We start from the raw sequence: 24,245 nt of genomic DNA, 5'->3' as shown, positions 1-24,245 counted from the left end.
TGCCTAAACCCTCATGGATTTACATTATGCCACTCTTTTTTTTAGATAGATATAAGTGCATGTAAAAGTACTCTTGGACCTAATGGCAGCTGAGAGTGTAATTGATCTTTGGAAAGGAGTTTGAACAAGGACATGGTGCAAAAGCAGCAAACAGAGACAGCTGCCTAAACCCCCATGGATTTACATGATGCCACTCTTTATTGATATATGTGCATGGTGAAGTACTCGTGGACCTGGCCAGCAGAGTATTGCAGCATGCCACACCCATGTACAGCATTTTTCAGTCATGCACTCTATGTGAATGAGGAAATTGAGATTTTTTTGAAAAGTCTTGGGCAAGTATACAGGTCAACAACATGTCAAATCAACAAAAAATTCTAACAAAAACGCTAATCTAATTTTTTTTCATTTGTTCCATTTCTCATATAGTGCTCACTCATGTTCATTCCTTTCTTTCTTGAAAGGAAATTTAATGTGCATTGAAGTTTCCTTGGGAACAGTTGCCATGTCACATTCTTCATGGGTGCTAAGCTACTTAACCACAAAACACACTTTTGATACAGGGCATCGATCTGCATTCCCTTTTGACAGATCTCTGCCTCTCGCAGCAGAGTGTGAACACTTTCAATAGATGAGATTTGGAGGCTGACTGCTTTTGGAAAGTACTTTTTATTGGCTCCTCTGAACCTTTGGTGCAAAAGCCATTGAAGGTTGCATTGAGATTTGAGCTCAGTTCACTGGATTTAGACTCCAGACTGCTAACCATTACAGCTCAGAACTGACATTTGCACCTACGCGCTCCCCTGGGTGTGGAGAACGAAAAAGCTTTGTGGAAATTGGCACACTTTAGGACTTTTTATGGGAATTTCAGCAGCCAACCCCTGTTTTGGGCACCAATTGCTAAGAAGGTTCAATTCAGAAGTGAACTCGGAAATGTGGATTCAAAGACCAAAGTGCTTTCCATTACAATATGGAACCATCCTCTTTCCTTTTTAGCCCACTGGGAGTTGAGAGTGTAATTGCTCTTTGGAAAGGAGTTAGAACAAGAACATGGTGCAAAAGCAGCCAACAGAGACAGTTGCCTAACCCCTCATGGATTTACATGATTCCACTCTTTTTTATGTAAGTGCATGGTGAAGTACTCATGGACCTACTGAGAGTTGAGAGTTTAATTGCTCTTTGGAAAGGAGTTTGAACAAGGACATAGTGCAAAAGCAGCCAACAGAGACAGCTGCCTAAACCCTCATGGATTTACATTATGCCACTCTTTTTTTTAGATATATATAAGTGCATGTCAAAGTACTCTTGGACCTACTGGGAGTTGAGAGTGTAATTGATCATTGGAAAGGAGCTTTAACAAGGACATGGTGCAAAAGCAGCCAACAGAGACAGTTGCCTAAACCCTCATGGATTTACATGATGCCACTCTTTTTTATGTAAGTGCATGGTGAAGTACTCATGGACCTACTGAGAGTTGAGAGTGTAATTGCTCTTTGGAAAGGAGTTTGAACAAGGACATAGTGCAAAAGCAGCCAACAGAGACAGCTGCCTAAACCCTCATGGATGTACATGATGCCACTCTTTTTTATGTAAGTGCATGGTGAAGTACTCATGGACCTACTGAGAGTTGAGAGTGTAATTGCTCTTTGGAAAGGAGTTTGAACAAGGACATAGTGCAAAAGCAGCCAACAGAGACAGCTGCCTAAACCCTCATGGATTTACATTATGCCACTCTTTTTTTTAGATAGATATAAGTGCATGTAAAAGTACTCTTGGACCTAATGGCAGCTGAGAGTGTAATTGATCTTTGGAAAGGAGTTTGAACAAGGACATGGTGCAAAAGCAGCCAACTAAGAGAATTGCCAAAACCCGGGATTGAACCAGGGACCTTTAGATCTTCGGTCTAACGCTCTCCCAACTGAGCTATTTCAGCTTTTTCAGTGAGTACCCCATGGATTTACATGATGCTACTCTTTTTTTTTTTAATATCTATAGAGTTTTATGTATAAGAGTGGTTTACATGATTCCACTCATAAGTGCATGTTAAAGTACTCCTGGACCTACTGGGAGCTGAGAGTGTAATTGATCTTTGGAAAGGAGGTTGAACAAGGACATGTTTCAAAAGCAGCCAAGAGAGACAGCTGCCTAAACCCTCATGGATTTACATGATGCCACTCTTTTTTTTAGATATATATAAGTGCATGTCAAAGTACTCTTGGACCTACTGGGAGTTGAGAGTGTAATTGATCATTGGAAAGGAGCTTTAACAAGGACATGGTGCAAAAGCAGCCAACAGAGACAGCTGCCTAAACCCTCATGGATTTACATGATGCCACTCTTTTTTTTAGATATATATAAGTGCATGTAAAAGTACTCTTGGACCTAATGGCAGCTGAGAGTGTAATTGATCTTTGGAAAGGAGTTTGAACAAGGACATGGTGCAAAAGCAGCAAACAGAGACAGCTGCCTAAACCCCCATGGATTTACATGATGCCACTCTTTATTGATATATGTGCATGGTGAAGTACTCGTGGACCTGGCCAGCAGAGTATTGCAGCATGCCACACCCATGTACAGCATTTTTCAGTCATGCACTCTATGTGAATGAGGAAACTGAGATTTTTTTGAAAAGTCTTGGGCAAGTATACAGGTCAACAACATGTCAAATCAACAAAAAATTCTAACAAAAACGCTAATCTAATTTTTTTTCATTTGTTCCATTTCTCATATAGTGCTCACTCATGTTCATTCCTTTCTTTCTTGAAAGGAAATTTAATGTGCATTGAAGTTTCCTTGGGAACAGTTGCCATGTCACATTCTTCATGGGTGCTAAGCTACTTAACCACAAAACACACTTTTGATACAGGGCATCGATCTGCATTCCCTTTTGACAGATCTCTGCCTCTCGCAGCAGAGTGTGAACACTTTCAATAGATGAGATTTGGAGGCTGACTGCTTTTGGAAAGTACTTTTTATTGGCTCCTCTGAACCTTTGGTGCAAAAGCCATTGAAGGTTGCATTGAGATTTGAGCTCAGTTCACTGGATTTAGACTCCAGACTGCTAACCATTACAGCTCAGAACTGACATTTGCACCTACGCGCTCCCCTGGGTGTGGAGAACGAAAAAGCTTTGTGGAAATTGGCACACTTTAGGACTTTTTATGGGAATTTCAGCAGCCAACCCCTGTTTTTGGGCACCAATTGCTAAGAAGGTTCAATTCAGAAGTGAACTCGGAAATGTGGATTCAAAGACCAAAGTGCTTTCCATTACAATATGGAACCATCCTCTTTCCTTTTTAGCCCACTGGGAGTTGAGAGTGTAATTGCTCTTTGGAAAGGAGTTAGAACAAGAACATGGTGCAAAAGCAGCCAACAGAGACAGTTGCCTAACCCCTCATGGATTTACATGATTCCACTCTTTTTTATGTAAGTGCATGGTGAAGTACTCATGGACCTACTGAGTGTTGAGAGTGTAATTGTTCTTTGGAAAGGCGTATATACAAGGACATGGTGCAAAAGCAGCCAACTAAGAGAATTGCTGAAATCCAGGATTGAACCAGGGACCTTTAGATCTTCAGTCTAACGCTCTCCCAACTGAGCTATTTCAGCTTTTTCAGTGAGTACCCCATGGATTTACATGATGCTACTCTTTTTTTTTTATATCTATAGAGTTTTATGTATAAGAGTGGTTTACATGATTCCACTCATAAGTGCATGTTAAAGTACTCCTGGACCTACTGGGAGCTGAGAGTGTAATTGATCTTTGGAAAGGAGGTTGAACAAGGACATGTTTCAAAAGCACCCAAGAGAGACAGCTGCCTAAACCCTCATGGATTTACATGATGCCACTCTTTTTTTTAGATATATATAAGTGCATGTCAAAGTACTCTTGGACCTACTGGGAGTTGAGAGTGTAATTGATCATTGGAAAGGGCTTTAACAAGGACATGGTGCAAAAGCAGCCAACAGAGACAGTTGCCTAAACCCTCATGGATTTACATGATGCCACTCTTTTTTATGTAAGTGCATGGTGAAGTACTCATGGACCTACTGAGAGTTGAGAGTGTAATTGCTCTTTGGAAAGGAGTTTGAACAAGGACATAGTGCAAAAGCAGCCAACAGAGACAGCTGCCTAAACCCCCATGGATTTACATGATGCCACTCTTTATTGATATATGTGCATGGTGAAGTACTCGTGGACCTGGCCAGCAGAGTATTGCAGCATGCCACACCCATGTACAGCATTTTTCAGTCATGCACTCTATGTGAATGAGGAAATTGAGATTTTTTGAAAAGTCTTGGGCAAGTATACAGGTCAACAACATGTCAAATCAACAAAAAATTCTAACAAAAACGCTAATCTAATTTTTTTTTCATTTGTTCCATTTCTCATATAGTGCTCACTCATCTTCATTCCTTTCTTTCTTGAAAGGAAATTTAATGTGCATTGAAGTTTCCTTGGGAACAGTTGCCATGTCACATTCTTCATGGGTGCTAAGCTACTTAACCACAAAACACACTTTTGATACAGGGCATCGATCTGCATTCCCTTTTGACAGATCTCTGCCTCTCGCAGCAGTGTGTGAACACTTTCATTAGATGAGATTTGGAGGCTGACTGCTTTTGGAAAGTACTTTTTATTGGCTCCTCTGAACCTTTGGTGCAAAAGTCAATGAAAGTTGCATTGAGTTCAACTCACTAGATTTATTCTCCAGATTGCTATCCATTACAGCACAGAACTGATATTTGCTCCTGAGAGATCCCCTGGGTGTTGAGAACGAATATGCTTAGTGGAAATTGGCAAGACAAAAGCAGGTTTTAGTACTTTCAATAGCCAACTTCTGTTTTTGGGTACAAGAGGCTAATGAGGTTCCACTGAGATTTGAACTCAGATCACTGGATTCAAAGTCCAAAGTGCTAACCATTACACCATGGAACCAACCACAGACCCTTCTAAGCCTACTGGGAGTTGAGAGTGTAATTGCTCTTTGGAAAGCACTTTGAACAAGGACATGTTTCAAAAACAGCCAACAAAGACAGCTGCATAAACCCTCATGGATTTACATGATGCCACTCTTTTTTATGTAAGTGCATGGTGAAGTATTCATGGACCCGCTGAGAGTTGAGAGTGTAATTGCTCTTTGGAAAAGAGTTTGAACAAGGACATGGTGCAAAAGCAGCCAACTAAGAGAGTTACTGAAACCTGGGATTGAATCAGGAACCTCTAAACATTCAGTTGAGTGCACTCCCAACTGAGCTATTTCAGTCAGAACCTCATGGATTAACATGATGCCACACTTTTTTTTTTTGCATGCATAGTTTTATATATAAGAGTGGTTTACATGATGCCACTCATAAGAGCATGTTAAAGTACTCTTGGACCTACTGGGAGCTGAGAGTGTAATTGCTCTTTGGAGAGGAGTTTGAACAAGGACATGTTTCAAAAGCAGCTAAGAGAGACAGCTGCCTAAACCCTCATGGATTTACATGATGCCACTCTTTTTTTTAGATATATATAAGTGCATGTCAAAGTACTCTTGGACCTACTGGGAGTTGAGAGTGTAATTGATCATTGGAAAGGGCTTTAACAAGGACATGGTGCAAAAGCAGCCAACAGAGACAGTTGCCTAAACCCTCATGGATTTACATGATGCCACTCTTTTTTATGTAAGTGCATGGTGAAGTACTCATGGACCTACTGAGAGTTGAGAGTGTAATTGCTCTTTGGAAAGGAGTTTGAACAAGGACATAGTGCAAAAGCAGCCAACAGAGACAGCTGCCTAAACCCCCATGGATTTACATGATGCCACTCTTTATTGATATATGTGCATGGTGAAGTACTCGTGGACCTGGCCAGCAGAGTATTGCAGCATGCCACACCCATGTACAGCATTTTTCAGTCATGCACTCTATGTGAATGAGGAAATTGAGATTTTTTTGAAAAGTCTTGGGCAAGTATACAGGTCAACAACATGTCAAATCAACAAAAAATTCTAACAAAAACGCTAATCTAATTTTTTTTTCATTTGTTCCATTTCTCATATAGTGCTCACTCATCTTCATTCCTTTCTTTCTTGAAAGGAAATTTAATGTGCATTGAAGTTTCCTTGGGAACAGTTGCCATGTCACATTCTTCATGGGTGCTAAGCTACTTAACCACAAAACACACTTTTGATACAGGGCATCGATCTGCATTCCCTTTTGACAGATCTCTGCCTCTCGCAGCAGTGTGTGAACACTTTCATTAGATGAGATTTGGAGGCTGACTGCTTTTGGAAAGTACTTTTTATTGGCTCCTCTGAACCTTTGGTGCAAAAGTCAATGAAAGTTGCATTGAGTTCAACTCACTAGATTTATTCTCCAGATTGCTATCCATTACAGCACAGAACTGATATTTGCTCCTGAGAGATCCCCTGGGTGTTGAGAACGAATATGCTTAGTGGAAATTGGCAAGACAAAAGCAGGTTTTAGTACTTTCAATAGCCAACTTCTGTTTTTGGGTACAAGAGGCTAATGAGGTTCCACTGAGATTTGAACTCAGATCACTGGATTCAAAGTCCAAAGTGCTAACCATTACACCATGGAACCAACCACAGACCCTTCTAAGCCTACTGGGAGTTGAGAGTGTAATTGCTCTTTGGAAAGCACTTTGAACAAGGACATGTTTCAAAAACAGCCAACAAAGACAGCTGCATAAACCCTCATGGATTTACATGATGCCACTCTTTTTTATGTAAGTGCATGGTGAAGTATTCATGGACCCGCTGAGAGTTGAGAGTGTAATTGCTCTTTGGAAAAGAGTTTGAACAAGGACATGGTGCAAAAGCAGCCAACTAAGAGAGTTACTGAAACCTGGGATTGAATCAGGAACCTCTAAACATTCAGTTGAGTGCACTCCCAACTGAGCTATTTCAGTCAGAACCTCATGGATTAACATGATGCCACACTTTTTTTTTTGCATGCATAGTTTTATATATAAGAGTGGTTTACATGATGCCACTCATAAGTGCATGTTAAAGTACTCTTGGACCTACTGGGAGCTGAGAGTGTAATTGCTCTTTGGAGAGGAGTTTGAACAAGGACATGTTTCAAAAGCAGCTAAGAGAGACAGCTGCCTAAACCCTCATGGATTTACATGATGCCACTCTTTTTTATGTAAGTGCATGGTGAAGTACACATGGACCTTCTGAGAGTTGAGAGTGTAATTGCTCTTTGGAAAGGAGTTTGAACAAGGACATAGTGCAAAAGCAGCCAACAGAGACAGCTGCCTAAACCCTCATGGATTTACATTATGCCACTCTTTTTTTTAGATATATATAAGTGCATGTCAAAGTACTCTTGGACCTACTGGGAGTTGAGAGTGTAATTGATCATTGGAAAGGAGCTTTAACAAGGACATGGTGCAAAAGCAGCCAACAGAGACAGTTGCCTAAACCCTCATGGATTTACATGATGCCACTCTTTTTTATGTAAGTGCATGGTGAAGTACTCATGGACCTACTGAGAGTTGAGAGTGTAATTGCTCTTTGGAAAGGAGTTTGAACAAGGACATAGTGCAAAAGCAGCCAACAGAGACAGCTGCCTAAACCCTCATGGATTTACATGATGCCACTCTTTTTTATGTAAGTGCATGGTGAAGTACTCATGGACCTACTGAGAGTTGAGAGTGTAATTGCTCTTTGGAAAGGAGTTTGAACAAGGACATAGTGCAAAAGCAGCCAACAGAGACAGCTGCCTAAACCCTCATGGATTTACATTATGCCACTCTTTTTTTTAGATAGATATAAGTGCATGTAAAAGTACTCTTGGACCTAATGGCAGCTGAGAGTGTAATTGATCTTTGGAAAGGAGTTTGAACAAGGACATGGTGCAAAAGCAGCAAACAGAGACAGCTGCCTAAACCCCCATGGATTTACATGATGCCACTCTTTATTGATATATGTGCATGGTGAAGTACTCGTGGACCTGGCCAGCAGAGTATTGCAGCATGCCACACCCATGTACAGCATTTTTCAGTCATGCACTCTATGTGAATGAGGAAACTGAGATTTTTTTCAAAAGTCTTGGGCAAGTATACAGGTCAACAACATGTCAAATCAACAAAAAATTCTAACAAAAACGCTAATCTAATTTTTTTTCATTTGTTCCATTTCTCATATAGTGCTCACTCATGTTCATTCCTTTCTTTCTTGAAAGGAAATTTAATGTGCATTGAAGTTTCCTTGGGAACAGTTGCCATGTCACATTCTTCATGGGTGCTAAGCTACTTAACCACAAAACACACTTTTGATACAGGGCATCGATCTGCATTCCCTTTTGACAGATCTCTGCCTCTCGCAGCAGAGTGTGAACACTTTCAATAGATGAGATTTGGAGGCTGACTGCTTTTGGAAAGTACTTTTTATTGGCTCCTCTGAACCTTTGGTGCAAAAGCCATTGAAGGTTGCATTGAGATTTGAGCTCAGTTCACTGGATTTAGACTCCAGACTGCTAACCATTACAGCTCAGAACTGACATTTGCACCTACGCGCTCCCCTGGGTGTGGAGAACGAAAAAGCTTTGTGGAAATTGGCACACTTTAGGACTTTTTATGGGAATTTCAGCAGCCAACCCCTGTTTTGGGCACCAATTGCTAAGAAGGTTCAATTCAGAAGTGAACTCGGAAATGTGGATTCAAAGACCAAAGTGCTTTCCATTACAATATGGAACCATCCTCTTTCCTTTTTAGCCCACTGGGAGTTGAGAGTGTAATTGCTCTTTGGAAAGGAGTTAGAACAAGAACATGGTGCAAAAGCAGCCAACAGAGACAGTTGCCTAACCCCTCATGGATTTACATGATTCCACTCTTTTTTATGTAAGTGCATGGTGAAGTACTCATGGACCTACTGAGTGTTGAGAGTGTAATTGTTCTTTGGAAAGGCGTATATACAAGGACATGGTGCAAAAGCAGCCAACTAAGAGAATTGCCGAAACCCGTGATTGAACGAGGGACCTTTAGATCTTCAGTCTAACGCTCTCCCAACTGAGCTATTTCGGCTTTTTCAGTGAGTACCCCATGGATTTACATGATGCTACTCTTTTTTTTTTTTTTATATCTATAGAGTTTTATGTATAAGAGTGGTTTACATGATTCCACTCATAAGTGCATGTTAAAGTACTCCTGGACCTACTGGGAGCTGAGAGTGTAATTGATCTTTGGAAAGGAGGTTGAACAAGGACATGTTTCAAAAGCAGCCAAGAGAGACAGCTGCCTAAACCCTCATGGATTTACATGATGCCACTCTTTTTTTTAGATATATATAAGTGCATGTCAAAGTACTCTTGGACCTACTGGGAGTTGAGAGTGTAATTGATCATTGGAAAGGAGCTTTAACAAGGACATGGTGCAAAAGCAGCCAACAGAGACAGTTGCCTAAACCCTCATGGATTTACATGATGCCACTCTTTTTTATGTAAGTGCATGGTGAAGTACACATGGACCTTCTGAGAGTTGAGAGTGTAATTGCTCTTTGGAAAGGAGTTTGAACAAGGACATAGTGCAAAAGCAGCCAACAGAGACAGCTGCCTAAACCCTCATGGATTTACATGATGCCACTCTTTTTTTAGATATATATAAGTGCATGTCAAAGTACTCTTGGACCTACTGGGAGTTGAGAGTGTAATTGATCATTGGAAAGGAGCTTTAACAAGGACATGGTGCAAAAGCAGCCAACAGAGACAGTTGCCTAAACCCTCATGGATTTACATGATGCCACTCTTTTTTATGTAAGTGCATGGTGAAGTACTCATGGACCTACTGAGAGTTGAGAGTGTAATTGCTCTTTGGAAAGGAGTTTGAACAAGGACATAGTGCAAAAGCAGCCAACAGAGACAGCTGCCTAAACCCTCATGGATTTACATGATGCCACTCTTTTTTTTAGATAGATATAAGTGCATGTAAAAGTACTCTTGGACCTAATGGCAGCTGAGAGTGTAATTGATCTTTGGAAAGGAGTTTGAACAAGGACATGGTGCAAAAGCAGCAAACAGAGACAGCTGCCTAAACCCCCATGGATTTACATGATGCCACTCTTTATTGATATATGTGCATGGTGAAGTACTCGTGGACCTGGCCAGCAGAGTATTGCAGCATGCCACACCCATGTACAGCATTTTTCAGTCATGCACTCTATGTGAATGAGGAAATTGAGATTTTTTTGAAAAGTCTTGGGCAAGTATACAGGTCAACAACATGTCAAATCAACAAAAAATTCTAACAAAAACGCTAATCTAATTTTTTTTCATTTGTTCCATTTCTCATATAGTGCTCACTCATGTTCATTCCTTTCTTTCTTGAAAGGAAATTTAATGTGCATTGAAGTTTCCTTGGGAACAGTTGCCATGTCACATTCTTCATGGGTGCTAAGCTACTTAACCACAAAACACACTTTTGATACAGGGCATCGATCTGCATTCCCTTTTGACAGATCTCTGCCTCTCGCAGCAGAGTGTGAACACTTTCAATAGATGAGATTTGGAGGCTGACTGCTTTTGGAAAGTACTTTTTATTGGCTCCTCTGAACCTTTGGTGCAAAAGCCATTGAAGGTTGCATTGAGATTTGAGCTCAGTTCACTGGATTTAGACTCCAGACTGCTAACCATTACAGCTCAGAACTGACATTTGCACCTACGCGCTCCCCTGGGTGTGGAGAACGAAAAAGCTTTGTGGAAATTGGCACACTTTAGGACTTTTTATGGGAATTTCAGCAGCCAACCCCTGTTTTGGGCACCAATTGCTAAGAAGGTTCAATTCAGAAGTGAACTCGGAAATGTGGATTCAAAGACCAAAGTGCTTTCCATTACAATATGGAACCATCCTCTTTCCTTTTTAGCCCACTGGGAGTTGAGAGTGTAATTGCTCTTTGGAAAGGAGTTAGAACAAGAACATGGTGCAAAAGCAGCCAACAGAGACAGTTGCCTAACCCCTCATGGATTTACATGATTCCACTCTTTTTTATGTAAGTGCATGGTGAAGTACTCATGGACCTACTGAGTGTTGAGAGTGTAATTGTTCTTTGGAAAGGCGTATATACAAGGACATGGTGCAAAAGCAGCCAACTAAGAGAATTGCCGAAACCCGGGATTGAACCAGGGACCTTTAGATCTTCAATCTAACGCTCTCCCAACTGAGCTAATTCGGCTTTTTCAGTGAGTACCCCATGGATTTACATGATGCTACTCTTTTTTTTTTTAATATCTATAGAGTTTTATGTATAAGAGTGGTTTACATGATTCCACTCATAAGTGCATGTTAAAGTACTCCTGGACCTACTGGGAGCTGAGAGTGTAATTGATCTTTGGAAAGGAGCTTTAACAAGGACATGGTGCAAAAGCAGCCAACAGAGACAGCTGCCTAAACCCTCATGGATTTACATTATGCCACTCTTTTTTTTAGATAGATATAAGTGCATGTAAAAGTACTCTTGGACCTAATGGCAGCTGAGAGTGTAATTGATCTTTGGAAAGGAGTTTGAACAAGGACATGGTGCAAAAGCAGCAAACAGAGACAGCTGCCTAAACCCCCATGGATTTACATGATGCCACTCTTTATTGATATATGTGCATGGTGAAGTACTTGTGGACCTGGCCAGCAGAGTATTGCAGCATGCCACACCCATGTACAGCATTTTTCAGTCATGCACTCTATGTGAATGAGGAAATTGAGATTTTTTTGAAAAGTCTTGGGCAAGTATACAGGTCAACAACATGTCAAATCAACAAAAAATTCTAACAAAAACGCTAATCTAATTTTTTTTTTCATTTGGTCCATTTCTCATATAGTGCTCACTCATGTTCATTCCTTTCTTTCTTGAAAGGAAATTTAATGTGCATTGAAGTTTCCTTGGGAACAGTTGCCATGTCACATTCTTCATGGGTGCTAAGCTACTTAACCACAAAACACACTTTTGATACAGGGCATCGATCTGCATTCCCTTTTGACAGATCTCTGCCTCTCGCAGCAGAGTGTGAACACTTTCAATAGATGAGATTTGGAGGCTGACTGCTTTTGGAAAGTACTTTTTATTGGCTCCTCTGAACCTTTGGTGCAAAAGTCAATGAAAGTTGCATTGAGTTCAACTCACTAGATTTATTCTCCAGATTGCTATCCATTACAGCACAGAACTGATATTTGCTCCTGAGAGATCCCCTGGGTGTTGAGAACGAATATGCTTAGTGGAAATTGGCAAGACAAAAGCAGGTTCTAGTACTTTCAATAGCCAACTTCTGTTTTTGGGCACAAGAGGCTAATGAGGTTCCACTGAGATTTGAACTCAGATCACTGGATTCAAAGTCCAAAGTGCTAACCATTACACCATGGAACCAACCACAGACCCTTCTAAGCCTACTGGGAGTTGAGAGTGTAATTGCTCTTTGGAAAGCACTTTGAACAAGGACATGTTTCAAAAACAGCCAACAAAGACAGCTGCATAAACCCTCATGGATTTACATGATGCCACTCTTTTTTATGTAAGTGCATGGTGAAGTATTCATGGACCCGCTGAGAGTTGAGAGTGTAATTGCTCTTTGGAAAAGAGTTTGAACAAGGACATGGTGCAAAAGCAGCCAACTAAGAGAGTTACTGAAACCTGGGATTGAATCAGGAACCTCTAAACATTCAGTTGAGTGCACTCCCAACTGAGCTATTTCAGTCAGAACCTCATGGATTAACATGATGCCACATTTTTTTTTGCATGCATAGTTTTATATACAAGAGTGGTTTACATGATGCCACTCATAAGTGCATGTTAAAGTACTCTTGGACCTACTGGGAGCTGAGAGTGTAATTGCTCTTTGGAGAGGAGTTTGAACAAGGACATGTTTCAAAAGCAGCTAAGAGAGACAGCTGCCTAAACCCTCATGGATTTACATGATGCCACTCTTTTTTTTAGATATATATAAGTGCATGTCAAAGTACTCTTGGACCTACTGGGAGTTGAGAGTGTAATTGATCTTTGGAAAGGAGCTTTAACAAGGACATGGTGCAAAAGCAGCCAACAGAGACAGCTGCCTAAACCCTCATGGATTTACATTATGCCACTCTTTTTTTTAGATAGATATAAGTGCATGTAAAAGTACTCTTGGACCTAATGGCAGCTGAGAGTGTAATTGATCTTTGGAAAGGAGTTTGAACAAGGACATGGTGCAAAAGCAGCAAACAGAGACAGCTGCCTAAACCCCCATGGATTTACATGATGCCACTCTTTATTGATATATGTGCATGGTGAAGTACTTGTGGACCTGGCCAGCAGAGTATTGCAGCATGCCACACCCATGTACAGCATTTTTCAGTCATGCACTCTATGTGAATGAGGAAATTGAGATTTTTTTGAAAAGTCTTGGGCAAGTATACAGGTCAACAACATGTCAAATCAACAAAAAATTCTAACAAAAACGCTAATCTAATTTTTTTTTTCATTTGGTCCATTTCTCATATAGTGCTCACTCATGTTCATTCCTTTCTTTCTTGAAAGGAAATTTAATGTGCATTGAAGTTTCCTTGGGAACAGTTGCCATGTCACATTCTTCATGGGTGCTAAGCTACTTAACCACAAAACACACTTTTGATACAGGGCATCGATCTGCATTCCCTTTTGACAGATCTCTGCCTCTCGCAGCAGAGTGTGAACACTTTCAATAGATGAGATTTGGAGGCTGACTGCTTTTGGAAAGTACTTTTTATTGGCTCCTCTGAACCTTTGGTGCAAAAGTCAATGAAAGTTGCATTGAGTTCAACTCACTAGATTTATTCTCCAGATTGCTATCCATTACAGCACAGAACTGATATTTGCTCCTGAGAGATCCCCTGGATGTTGAGAACGAATATGCTTAGTGGAAATTGGCAAGACAAAAGCAGGTTTTAGTACTTTCAATAGCCAACTTCTGTTTTTGGGCACAAGAGGCTAATGAGGTTCCACTGAGATTTGAACTCAAATCACTGGATTCAAAGTCCAAAGTGCTAACCATTACACCATGGAACCAACCACAGACCCTTCTAAGCCTACTGGGAGTTGAGAGTGTAATTGCTCTTTGGAAAGCACTTTGAACAAGGACATGTTTCAAAAACAGCCAACAAAGACAGCTGCATAAACCCTCATGGATTTACATGATGCCACTCTTTTTTATGTAAGTGCATGGTGAAGTATTCATGGACCCGCTGAGAGTTGAGAGTGTAATTGCTCTTTGGAAAAGAGTTTGAACAAGGACATGTTGCAAAAGCAGCCAACTAAGAGAGTTACTGAAACCTGGGATTGAATCAGGAACCTCTAAACATTCAGTTGAGTGCACTCCCAACTGAGCTATTTCAGTCAGAACCTCATGGATTAACATGATGCCACATTTTTTTTTGCATGCATAGTTTTATATACAAGAGTGGTTTACATGATGCCACTCATAAGTGCATGTTAAAGTACTCTTGGACCTACTGGGAGCTGAGAGTGTAATTGCTCTTTGGAGAGGAGTTTGAACAAGGACATGTTTCAAAAGCAGCTAAGAGAGACAGCTGCCTAAACCCTCATGGATTTACATGATGCCACTCTTTTTTTTAGATATATATAAGTGCATGTCAAAGTACTCTTGGACCTACTGGGAGTTGAGAGTGTAATTGATCTTTGGAAAGGAGCTTTAACAAGGACATGGTGCAAAAGCAGCCAACAGAGACAGTTGCCTAAACCCTCATGGATTTACATGATGCCACTCTTTTTTATGTAAGTGCATGGTGAAGTACACATGGACCTTCTGAGAGTTGAGAGTGTAATTGCTCTTTGGAAAGGAGTTTGAACAAGGACATAGTGCAAAAGCAGCCAACAGAGACAGCTGCCTAAACCCTCATGGATTTACATTATGCCACTCTTTTTTTTAGATATATATAAGTGCATGTCAAAGTACTCTTGGACCCACTGGGAGTTGAGAGTGTAATTGATCATTGGAAAGGAGCTTTAACAAGGACATGGTGCAAAAGCAGCCAACAGAGACAGTTGCCTAAACCCTCATGGATTTACATGATGCCACTCTTTTTTATGTAAGTGCATGGTGAAGTACTCATGGACCTACTGAGAGTTGAGAGTGTAATTGCTCTTTGGAAAGGAGTTTGAACAAGGACATAGTGCAAAAGCAGCCAACAGAGACAGCTGCCTAAACCCTCATGGATTTACATTATGCCACTCTTTTTTTTAGATAGATATAAGTGCATGTAAAAGTACTCTTGGACCTAATGGCAGCTGAGAGTGTAATTGATCTTTGGAAAGGAGTTTGAACAAGGACATGGTGCAAAAGCAGCAAACAGAGACAGCTGCCTAAACCCCCATGGATTTACATGATGCCACTCTTTATTGATATATGTGCATGGTGAAGTACTCGTGGACCTGGCCAGCAGAGTATTGCAGCATGCCACACCCATGTACAGCATTTTTCAGTCATGCACTCTATGTGAATGAGGAAATTGAGATTTTTTTGAAAAGTCTTGGGCAAGTATACAGGACAACAACATGTCAAATCAACAAAAAATTCTAACAAAAACGCTAATCTAATTTTTTTTCATTTGTTCCATTTCTCATATAGTGCTCACTCATGTTCATTCCTTTCTTTCTTGAAAGGAAATTTAATGTGCATTGAAGTTTCCTTGGGAACAGTTGCCATGTCACATTCTTCATGGGTGCTAAGCTACTTAACCACAAAACACACTTTTGATACAGGGCATCGATCTGCATTCCCTTTTGACAGATCTCTGCCTCTCGCAGCAGAGTGTGAACACTTTCAATAGATGAGATTTGGAGGCTGACTGCTTTTGGAAAGTACTTTTTATTGGCTCCTCTGAACCTTTGGTGCAAAAGCCATTGAAGGTTGCATTGAGATTTGAGCTCAGTTCACTGGATTTAGACTCCAGACTGCTAACCATTACAGCTCAGAACTGACATTTGCACCTACGCGCTCCCCTGGGTGTGGAGAATGAAAAAGCTTTGTGGAAATTGGCACACTTTAGGACTTTTTATGGGAATTTCAGCAGCCAACCCCTGTTTTGGGCACCAATTGCTAAGAAGGTTCAATTCAGAAGTGAACTCGGAAATGTGGATTCAAAGACCAAAGTGCTTTCCATTACAATATGGAACCATCCTCTTTCCTTTTTAGCCCACTGGGAGTTGAGAGTGTAATTGCTCTTTAGAAAGGAGTTAGAACAAGAACATGGTGCAAAAGCAGCCAACAGAGACAGTTGCCTAACCCCTCATGGATTTACATGATTCCACTCTTTTTTATGTAAGTGCATGTTGAAGTACTCATGGACCTACTGAGTGTTGAGAGTGTAATTGTTCTTTGGAAAGGCATATATACAAGGACATGGTGCAAAAGCAACCATCTGAGAGAACTGCCGAAACCCGGGATTGAACCAGGGACCTTTAGGTCTTCAGTCTAACGCTCTCCCAACTGAGCTATTTCGGCTTTTTCAGTGAGTACCCCATGGATTTACATGATGATAATCTTTTTTTTTATATCTATAGAGTTTTATGTATAAGAGTGGTTTACATGATTCCACTCATAAGTGCATGTTAAAGTACTCCTGGACCTACTGGGAGCTGAGAGTGTAATTGATCTTTGGAAAGGAGTTTGAACAAGGACATGGTGCAAAAGCAGCAAACAGAGACAGCTGCCTAATCCCTCATGGATTTACATGATGCCACTCTTTATTGATATATGTGCATGGTGAAGTACTCGTGGACCTGGCCAGCAGAGTATTGCAGCATGCCACACCCATGTACAGCATTTTTCAGTCATGCACTCTATGTGAATGAGGAAATTGAGATTTTTTTGAAAAGTCTTGGGCAAGTATACAGGACAACAACATGTCAAATCAACAAAAAATTCTAACAAAAACGCTAATCTAATTTTTTTTCATTTGTTCCATTTCTCATATAGTGCTCACTCATGTTCATTCCTTTCTTTCTTGAAAGGAAATTTAATGTGCATTGAAGTTTCCTTGGGAACAGTTGCCATGTCACATTCTTCATGGGTGCTAAGCTACTTAACCACAAAACACACTTTTGATACAGGGCATCGATCTGCATTCCCTTTTGACAGATCTCTGCCTCTCGCAGCAGAGTGTGAACACTTTCAATAGATGAGATTTGGAGGCTGACTGCTTTTGGAAAGTACTTTTTATTGGCTCCTCTGAACCTTTGGTGCAAAAGCCATTGAAGGTTGCATTGAGATTTGAGCTCAGTTCACTGGATTTAGACTCCAGACTGCTAACCATTACAGCTCAGAACTGACATTTGCACCTACGCGCTCCCCTGGGTGTGGAGAATGAAAAAGCTTTGTGGAAATTGGCACACTTTAGGACTTTTTATGGGAATTTCAGCAGCCAACCCCTGTTTTGGGCACCAATTGCTAAGAAGGTTCAATTCAGAAGTGAACTCGGAAATGTGGATTCAAAGACCAAAGTGCTTTCCATTACAATATGGAACCATCCTCTTTCCTTTTTAGCCCACTGGGAGTTGAGAGTGTAATTGCTCTTTGGAAAGGAGTTAGAACAAGAACATGGTGCAAAAGCAGCCAACAGAGACAGTTGCCTAACCCCTCATGGATTTACATGATTCCACTTAATTGTATGTAAGTGCATGGTGAAGTACTCATGGACCTACTGAATTTTGAGATTGTAATTGTTCTTTGGAAAGGTGTATATACAAGGACATGGTGCAAAAGCAACCATCTGAGAGAACTGCTGAAACCCGGGATTGAACCAGGGACCTTTAGGTCTTCAGTCTAACGCTCTCCCAACTGAGCTATTTCGGCTTTTTCAGTGAGTACCCCATGGATTTACATGATGATACTCTTTTTTTTTATATCTATAGAGTTTTATGTATAAGAGTGGTTTACATGATTCCACTCATAAGTGCATGTTAAAGTACTCCTGGACCTACTGGGAGCTGAGAGTGTAATTGATCTTTGGAAAGGAGTTTGAACAAGGACATGGTGCAAAAGCAGCAAACAGAGACAGCTGCCTAATCCCTCATGGATTTACATGATGCCACTCTTTATTGATATATGTGCATGGTGAAGTACTCGTGGACCTGGCCAGCAGAGTATTGCAGCATGCCACACCCATGTACAGCATTTTTCAGTCATGCACTCTATGTGAATGAGGAAATTGAGATTTTTTTCAAAAGTCTTGGGCAAGTATACAGGTCAACAACATGTCAAAGCAACAAAAAATTCTAACAAAAACGCTAATCTAATTTTTTTTTTTCATTTTTTCCATTTCTCATATAGTGATCACTCATCTTCATTCCTTTCTTTCTTGAAAGGAAATTTAATGTGCATTGAAGTTTCCTTGGGAACAGTTGCCATGTCACATTCTTCATGGGTGCTAAGCTACTTAACCACAAAACACACTTTTGATACAGGGCATCGATCTGCATTCCCTTTTGACAGATCTCTGCCTCTCGCAGCAGTGTGTGAACACTTTCATTAGATGAGATTTGGAGGCTGACTGCTTTTGGAAAGTACTTTTTATTGGCTCCTCTGAACCTTTGGTGCAAAAGCCATTGAAGGTTGCATTGAGATTTGAGCTCAGTTTACTGGATTTAGACTCCAGACTGCTAACCACTACTGCTCAGAACTGACATTTGCACCTACGCGCTCCCCTGGGTGTGGAGAACGAAAAAGCTTTGTGGAAATTGGCACACTTTAGGACTTTTTATGGGAATTTCAGCAGCCAACCCCTGTTTTGGGCACCAATTGCTAAGAAGGTTCAATTCAGAAGTGAACTCGGAAATGTGGATTCAAAGACCAAAGTGCTTTCCATTACAATATGGAACCATCCTCTTTCCTTTTTAGCCCACTGGGAGTTGAGAGTGTAATTGCTCTTTGGAAAGGAGTTTGAAAAAAGGACATGGTGCAAAAGCAGCCAACAGAGACAGTTGCCTAACCCCTCATGGATTTACATGATGCCACTCTTTTTTATGTAAGTGCATGGTGAAGTACTCATGGACCTACTTAGAGTTGAGAGTGTAATTGCTCTTTGGAAAGGAGTTTGAACAAGGACATGGTGCAAAAGCAGCCAACAGAGACAGCTGCCTAAACCCTCATGGATTTACATTATGCCACTCTTTTTTTTAGATAGATATAAGTGCATGTAAAAGTACTCTTGGACCTAATGGCAGCTGAGAGTGTAATTGATCTTTGGAAAGGAGTTTGAACAAGGACATGGTGCAAAAGCAGCAAACAGAGACAGCTGCCTAAACCCTCATGGATTTACATGATGCCACTCTTTATTGATATATGTGCATGGTGAAGTACTCGTGGACCTGGCCAGCAGAGTATTGCAGCATGCCACACCCATGTACAGCATTTTTCAGTCATGCACTCTATGTGAATGAGGAAATCGAGATTTTTTTCAAAAGTCTTGGGCAAGTATACAGGTCAACAACATGTCAAAGCAACAAAACATTCTAACAAAAACGCTAATCTAATTTTTTTTTTCATTTGTTCCATTTCTCATATAGTGCTCACTCATCTTCATTCCTTTCTTTCTTGAAAGGAAATTTTAATGTGCATTGAAGTTTCCTTGGGAACAGTTGCCATGTCACATTCTTCATGGGTGCTAAGCTACTTAACCACAAAACTCACTTTTGATGCAGGGCATCGATCTGCATTCCCTTTTGACAGATCTCTGCCTCTCACAGCAGTGTGTGAACACTTTCATTAGATGATATTTGGAGGCTGACTGCTTTTGGAAAGTACTTTTTATTGGCTCCTCTGAACCTTTGGTGCAAAAGCCATTGAAGGTTGCATTGAGATTTGAGCTCAGTTCACTGGATTTAGACTCCAGACTGCTAACCATTACAGCTCAGAACTGATATTTGCTCCTGAGAGATCCCCTGGGTGTTGAGAACGAATATGCTTAGTGGAAATTGGCAAGACAAAAGCAGGTTTTAGTACTTTCAATAGCCAACTTTTGTTTTTGGGCACAAGAGGCTAATGAGGTTCCACTGAGATTTGAACTCAAATCACTGGATTCAAAGTCCAAAGTGCTAACCATTACACCATGGAACCAACCACAGACCATTCTAAGCCTACTGGGAGTTGAGAGTGTAATTGCTCTTTGGAAAGCACTTTGAACAAGGACATGTTTCAAAAACAGCCAACAAAGACAGCTGCATAAACCCTCATGGATTTACATGATGCCACTCTTTTTTATGTAAGTGCATGGTGAAGTATTCATGGACCCGCTGAGAGTTGAGAGTGTAATTGCTCTTTGGAAAAGAGTTTGAACAAGGACATGGTGCAAAAGCAGCCAACTAAGAGAGTTACTGAAACCTGGGATTGAATCAGGAACCTCTAAACATTCAGTTGAGTGCACTCCCAACTGAGCTATTTTAGTCAGAACCTCATGGATTAACATGATGCCACACTTTTTTTTTTGCATGCATAGTTTTATATATAAGAGTGGTTTACATGATGCCACTCATAAGTGCATGTTAAAGTACTCTTGGACCTACTTGGAGCTGAGAGTGTAATTGATCTTTGGAAAGGAGTTTGAAAAAAGGACATGGTGAAAATCAGCCAACAGAGACAGTTGCCTAAACCCTCATGGATTTACATGATGCCACTCTTTTTTATGTAAGTGCATGGTGAAGTACTCATGGACTTACTGAGAGTTGAGAGTGTAATTGCTCTTTGGAAAGGAGTTTGAACAAGGACATGGTGCAAAAGCAGCCAACAGAGACAGTTGCCTAAACCCTCATGGATTTACATGATGCCACTCTTTTTTATATAAGTGCATGGTGAAGTATTCATTGACCTGGCCAGCAGATATTGCAGCATGCCACTCCCATGTACAGCATTTTTCAGTCATGCACTCTATGTGAATGGGGAAATTGAGAATTCTTCAAAAGTCTTGAGCAAGTATTCAGGTCAACAACATGTCAAATCAACCAAAAATTCTAACAAAAATGCTAATCTAATTTTTTTTTCATTTGTTCCATTTCTCATATAGTGATCACTCATCTTCATTCCTTTCTTTCTTGAAAGGAAGGAAATTTAATGTGCATTGAAGTTTCCTTGGGAACAGTTGCCATGTCACATTCTTCATGGGTGCTAAGCTACTTAACCACAAAACACACTTTTGATACAGGGCATCGATCTGCATTCCCTTTTGACAGATCTCTGCCTCTCGCAGCTGAGTGTGAACACTTTCATTAGATGAGCTTTGGAGGCTGACTGCTTTTGGAAAGTACTTTTTATTGGCTCCTCTGAACCTTTGGTGCAAAAGCCATTGAAGGTTGCATTGAGATTTGAGCGCAGTTCAGTGGATTTAGACTCCAGACTGCTAACCATTACAGCTCAGAACTGACATTTGCACATAAGCGCTCCCCTGGGTGTGGAGAATGAAAAAGCTTTGTGGAAATTGGCACACTTTAGGACTTTTTATGGGAATTTCAGCAGCCAACCCCTGTTTTGGGCACAAATTTCTAAGAAGGTTCAATTCAGATGTGAACTCGGAAATGTGGATTCAAAGACCAAAGTGCTTTCCATTACAATATGGAACCATCCTCTTTCCTTTATAGCCCACTGGGAGTTGAGAGTGTAATTGCTCTTTGGAAAGGAGTATATACAAGGACATGGTGCAAAAGCAGCCAACTAAGAGAGTTGCTGAAACCCAGGATTGAACCAGGGACCTTTAGATCTTCAGTCTAACTCTCTCCCAACTGAGCATTTTCAGCCAATACCCCATGGATTTACATGATGCCACTCTTTTTTATATAAGTGCATGGTGAAGTACTCATGGACTTACTGAGATTTGAGAGTGTAATTGCTCTTTGGAAAGGAGTTTGAACAAGAACATGGTGCAAAAGCAGAAAACAGAGACAATTGCCGAAATCCTCATTGATTTACATGATGCCACTCTTTTTATATATAAGTACATGGTGTTGGGCCTCATGTGTTCACATAGAAGACAAAGGCATGCCTAACAGTCATAAAAACATAACTCAAGCCCCCACCTTCTATGTCGCAAATTTTACTGTTTAAAATCGCGCCAAAATCAAAAAAAGTGAGTCCAAAACAGACTACAGATCCATGAAGCCTTGCCCTCTAAAGGATCGAGCTCTCAACTCCTATTGGATGAGGCACACAACAGAACGTCCCTCAAACATGACATCATCAGGAGTTCAAATAATTCTGAAATGCTTAAAGATTTCGCTTCTAGCGACTTCGTTCACCGAATAGGGACCTAGGTTTTTGCTGCTCTCCGGTGCAACCTCGTGGCTTAAGGAAGTAATGTCCGACTTGAAACTGTAGCCATACAATCTCCATCTTGCTGGACGAGTTGAGATTACTCTGTGTTCAACCGAACACTCTAACGGATCCGAAGGAGACAGACGAGCAATTCGCATCTTCATCCTTTGGCCTACAGAAGTGAAGAGATTAAAGATTTCTCTTCCATCTTCAATCAAGTCGACATTTCTGAGTTCTCCGCCAGCCCGCCGAGAATCAACATCCGTACCGCCCGCCGACAGCACGAGGAAACAGCCTCCCGTCATCACCCGAGCCTCAAGGAACCGGGTCAAAGTTAAAGGACGGAGGAAAACACATTCTACCTGTGACCTCATGCGATTCAAGTAAGAGTTTACGTCTGGGCAGAGATAGAATATTATAGCGTGTTATTCTTGTGTTTCAAGGTTTTTGCTTGTACAGTTTACGGAACGCCATGTCCGCTAATTATTAATACTCAGGGTATTAATTATCACGAATTTGTTTTGCTGTATTGTGGTCCAACCAAATTTAATTGTTGTGCATTTTCGCCATCACGGGTGAGACAGCAACTGAGTTCATCCATTAGAGTCAAATAACGCAGGACTTTTACGAGCCTCGCTCGTAAAACCGCGTCTCTGTGTGATGAACACAGCTGCTTTATCTCCAGCTATTGCGAAATCAGCTTTCGGGCTGTCACTTAATAATCTCTCTCTCTCTCTCTCTCTCTCTCCCTCTCACTAACCACACTGACACACACACACACACACACACACACACACACACACACTGTCACACACACACCTTATGTGTTATTGGATTATTTTTATTTCCATATCTAATCATATCACTGTTTAGTTTGTAGTTGTAAGTCGGAAGTTTATTGACTGCATTGTATTATTTATTAATTGATATTACTGCATAAATAAACTTTTGTTTATATAACAAAGAGAAGTGTTTTGGTTTGTTTTGCATATGCCTGTGTTATGCTGACGGGATGTCAGTGCTCAGATTCAAACTTTCATTCGTTGTTTTTTTTCTCGAAAATCGATATTCTTCGGATGCCGATTTTCCTAAAAAACAATCTAATATTGATACTGTTTTAATATTCGTTTATTAGTCCCTGATTTAAGGGTGGTGCCCCGTCAATGTTAATCCTTATTTATATTACATTGATTTTTGATAATTGATAATTATCTTTGATTGAATTTGAATGATCAATAAGCTAGTGTTAATTGTAATTAATGTTTCATCGATGTTAACAATTAACGACTATCTTTTATAATTGTTGATTTAAAGGATTAAAAAAAGCTAACATTGATTCTCATCAATGTTCTGTTGATTTTAATAATTAATAATTATCTTTGATAATTATTAATTATTGCTAATAACAAAACTTGCTCCTAAACGTAGCAAACTACATTTACTGTACATTTACTACATTTACTCATATGGAGTCTCATATGAGGTTTTAATGAGTTAGATCCAATTAATTAATTTAAATATTGATTAATAACTACAGAAATAATTACCAATTATTTCTGATAGTAACACTGATCTAAACAACCAGTAAAGCCCTACATAATAATTGGTGCCCCGTGTGAGGCATCCTACGTGCCAGTTCTGTCACAGTGTGTATGCATAAGAATCCAAAGTAATAACTTGAAATCCTTACTTCAAAGTTTGGTTCTGTTTGACAATTTACTTCTCAAAACTTGCCAAACATAAGCCATTGTGGTGTGAAAGTGCTCTTAAGAGTGAATTAGGGGTTGGTAAATTTACTTTAGTCTGCTTAAAATCTGCTGTTGTTGTTATTTAACTCCTAACGCTTTCATCTAAATGTTACAGAGAGGTGCCAAGTCACTTCATTGACGTCCACCAAAGAGAGAACGCAGTGAAATTTGCACATTACATAACAGTAGACCATAAGCCACAGGTCGAAGCCTCTCAACTGTGCTTTC

At 40.4% G+C, this 24,245-nt stretch overlaps 11 non-coding genes across 11 annotated transcripts; all 11 read right to left on the bottom strand.

Moving 5' to 3' along the window:
* Positions 1–1,860: 1,860 nt before the first annotated feature.
* On the bottom strand, positions 1,861–1,933 carry trnaf-gaa (transfer RNA phenylalanine (anticodon GAA)). Its single transcript has one exon. It is a non-coding gene; the product is annotated as a tRNA-Phe (tRNA).
* Positions 1,934–3,536: 1,603 nt separating this feature from the next.
* Positions 3,537–3,609, bottom strand: trnaf-gaa (transfer RNA phenylalanine (anticodon GAA)). The gene has a single exon. It is a non-coding gene; the product is annotated as a tRNA-Phe (tRNA).
* A 1,258-nt stretch (positions 3,610–4,867) lies between these two features.
* Positions 4,868–4,939, bottom strand: trnaq-uug (transfer RNA glutamine (anticodon UUG)). Its single transcript has one exon. It is a non-coding gene; the product is annotated as a tRNA-Gln (tRNA).
* A 1,577-nt stretch (positions 4,940–6,516) lies between these two features.
* trnaq-uug (transfer RNA glutamine (anticodon UUG)) lies at positions 6,517–6,588 on the bottom strand. Its single transcript has one exon. It is a non-coding gene; the product is annotated as a tRNA-Gln (tRNA).
* Positions 6,589–8,964: 2,376 nt separating this feature from the next.
* On the bottom strand, positions 8,965–9,037 carry trnaf-gaa (transfer RNA phenylalanine (anticodon GAA)). Its single transcript has one exon. It is a non-coding gene; the product is annotated as a tRNA-Phe (tRNA).
* Positions 9,038–11,107: 2,070 nt separating this feature from the next.
* On the bottom strand, positions 11,108–11,180 carry trnaf-gaa (transfer RNA phenylalanine (anticodon GAA)). Its single transcript has one exon. It is a non-coding gene; the product is annotated as a tRNA-Phe (tRNA).
* Positions 11,181–12,290: 1,110 nt separating this feature from the next.
* trnaq-uug (transfer RNA glutamine (anticodon UUG)) lies at positions 12,291–12,362 on the bottom strand. The gene has a single exon. It is a non-coding gene; the product is annotated as a tRNA-Gln (tRNA).
* Positions 12,363–13,946: 1,584 nt separating this feature from the next.
* Positions 13,947–14,018, bottom strand: trnaq-uug (transfer RNA glutamine (anticodon UUG)). The gene has a single exon. It is a non-coding gene; the product is annotated as a tRNA-Gln (tRNA).
* Positions 14,019–16,400: 2,382 nt separating this feature from the next.
* Positions 16,401–16,473, bottom strand: trnaf-gaa (transfer RNA phenylalanine (anticodon GAA)). Its single transcript has one exon. It is a non-coding gene; the product is annotated as a tRNA-Phe (tRNA).
* A 1,277-nt stretch (positions 16,474–17,750) lies between these two features.
* trnaf-gaa (transfer RNA phenylalanine (anticodon GAA)) lies at positions 17,751–17,823 on the bottom strand. Its single transcript has one exon. It is a non-coding gene; the product is annotated as a tRNA-Phe (tRNA).
* A 2,190-nt stretch (positions 17,824–20,013) lies between these two features.
* On the bottom strand, positions 20,014–20,085 carry trnaq-uug (transfer RNA glutamine (anticodon UUG)). The gene has a single exon. It is a non-coding gene; the product is annotated as a tRNA-Gln (tRNA).
* Between the last annotated feature and the right edge of the window lie 4,160 nt (positions 20,086–24,245).

This window comes from Myxocyprinus asiaticus, chromosome 19 (genome assembly GCF_019703515.2).
Source record: "Myxocyprinus asiaticus isolate MX2 ecotype Aquarium Trade chromosome 19, UBuf_Myxa_2, whole genome shotgun sequence".
NCBI classification, from domain to species: domain Eukaryota; kingdom Metazoa; phylum Chordata; class Actinopteri; order Cypriniformes; family Catostomidae; genus Myxocyprinus; species Myxocyprinus asiaticus.
The sequence above is the reverse complement of the archived record's forward strand: the minus strand, read 5'-3'. Positions and strand labels throughout refer to the sequence as shown.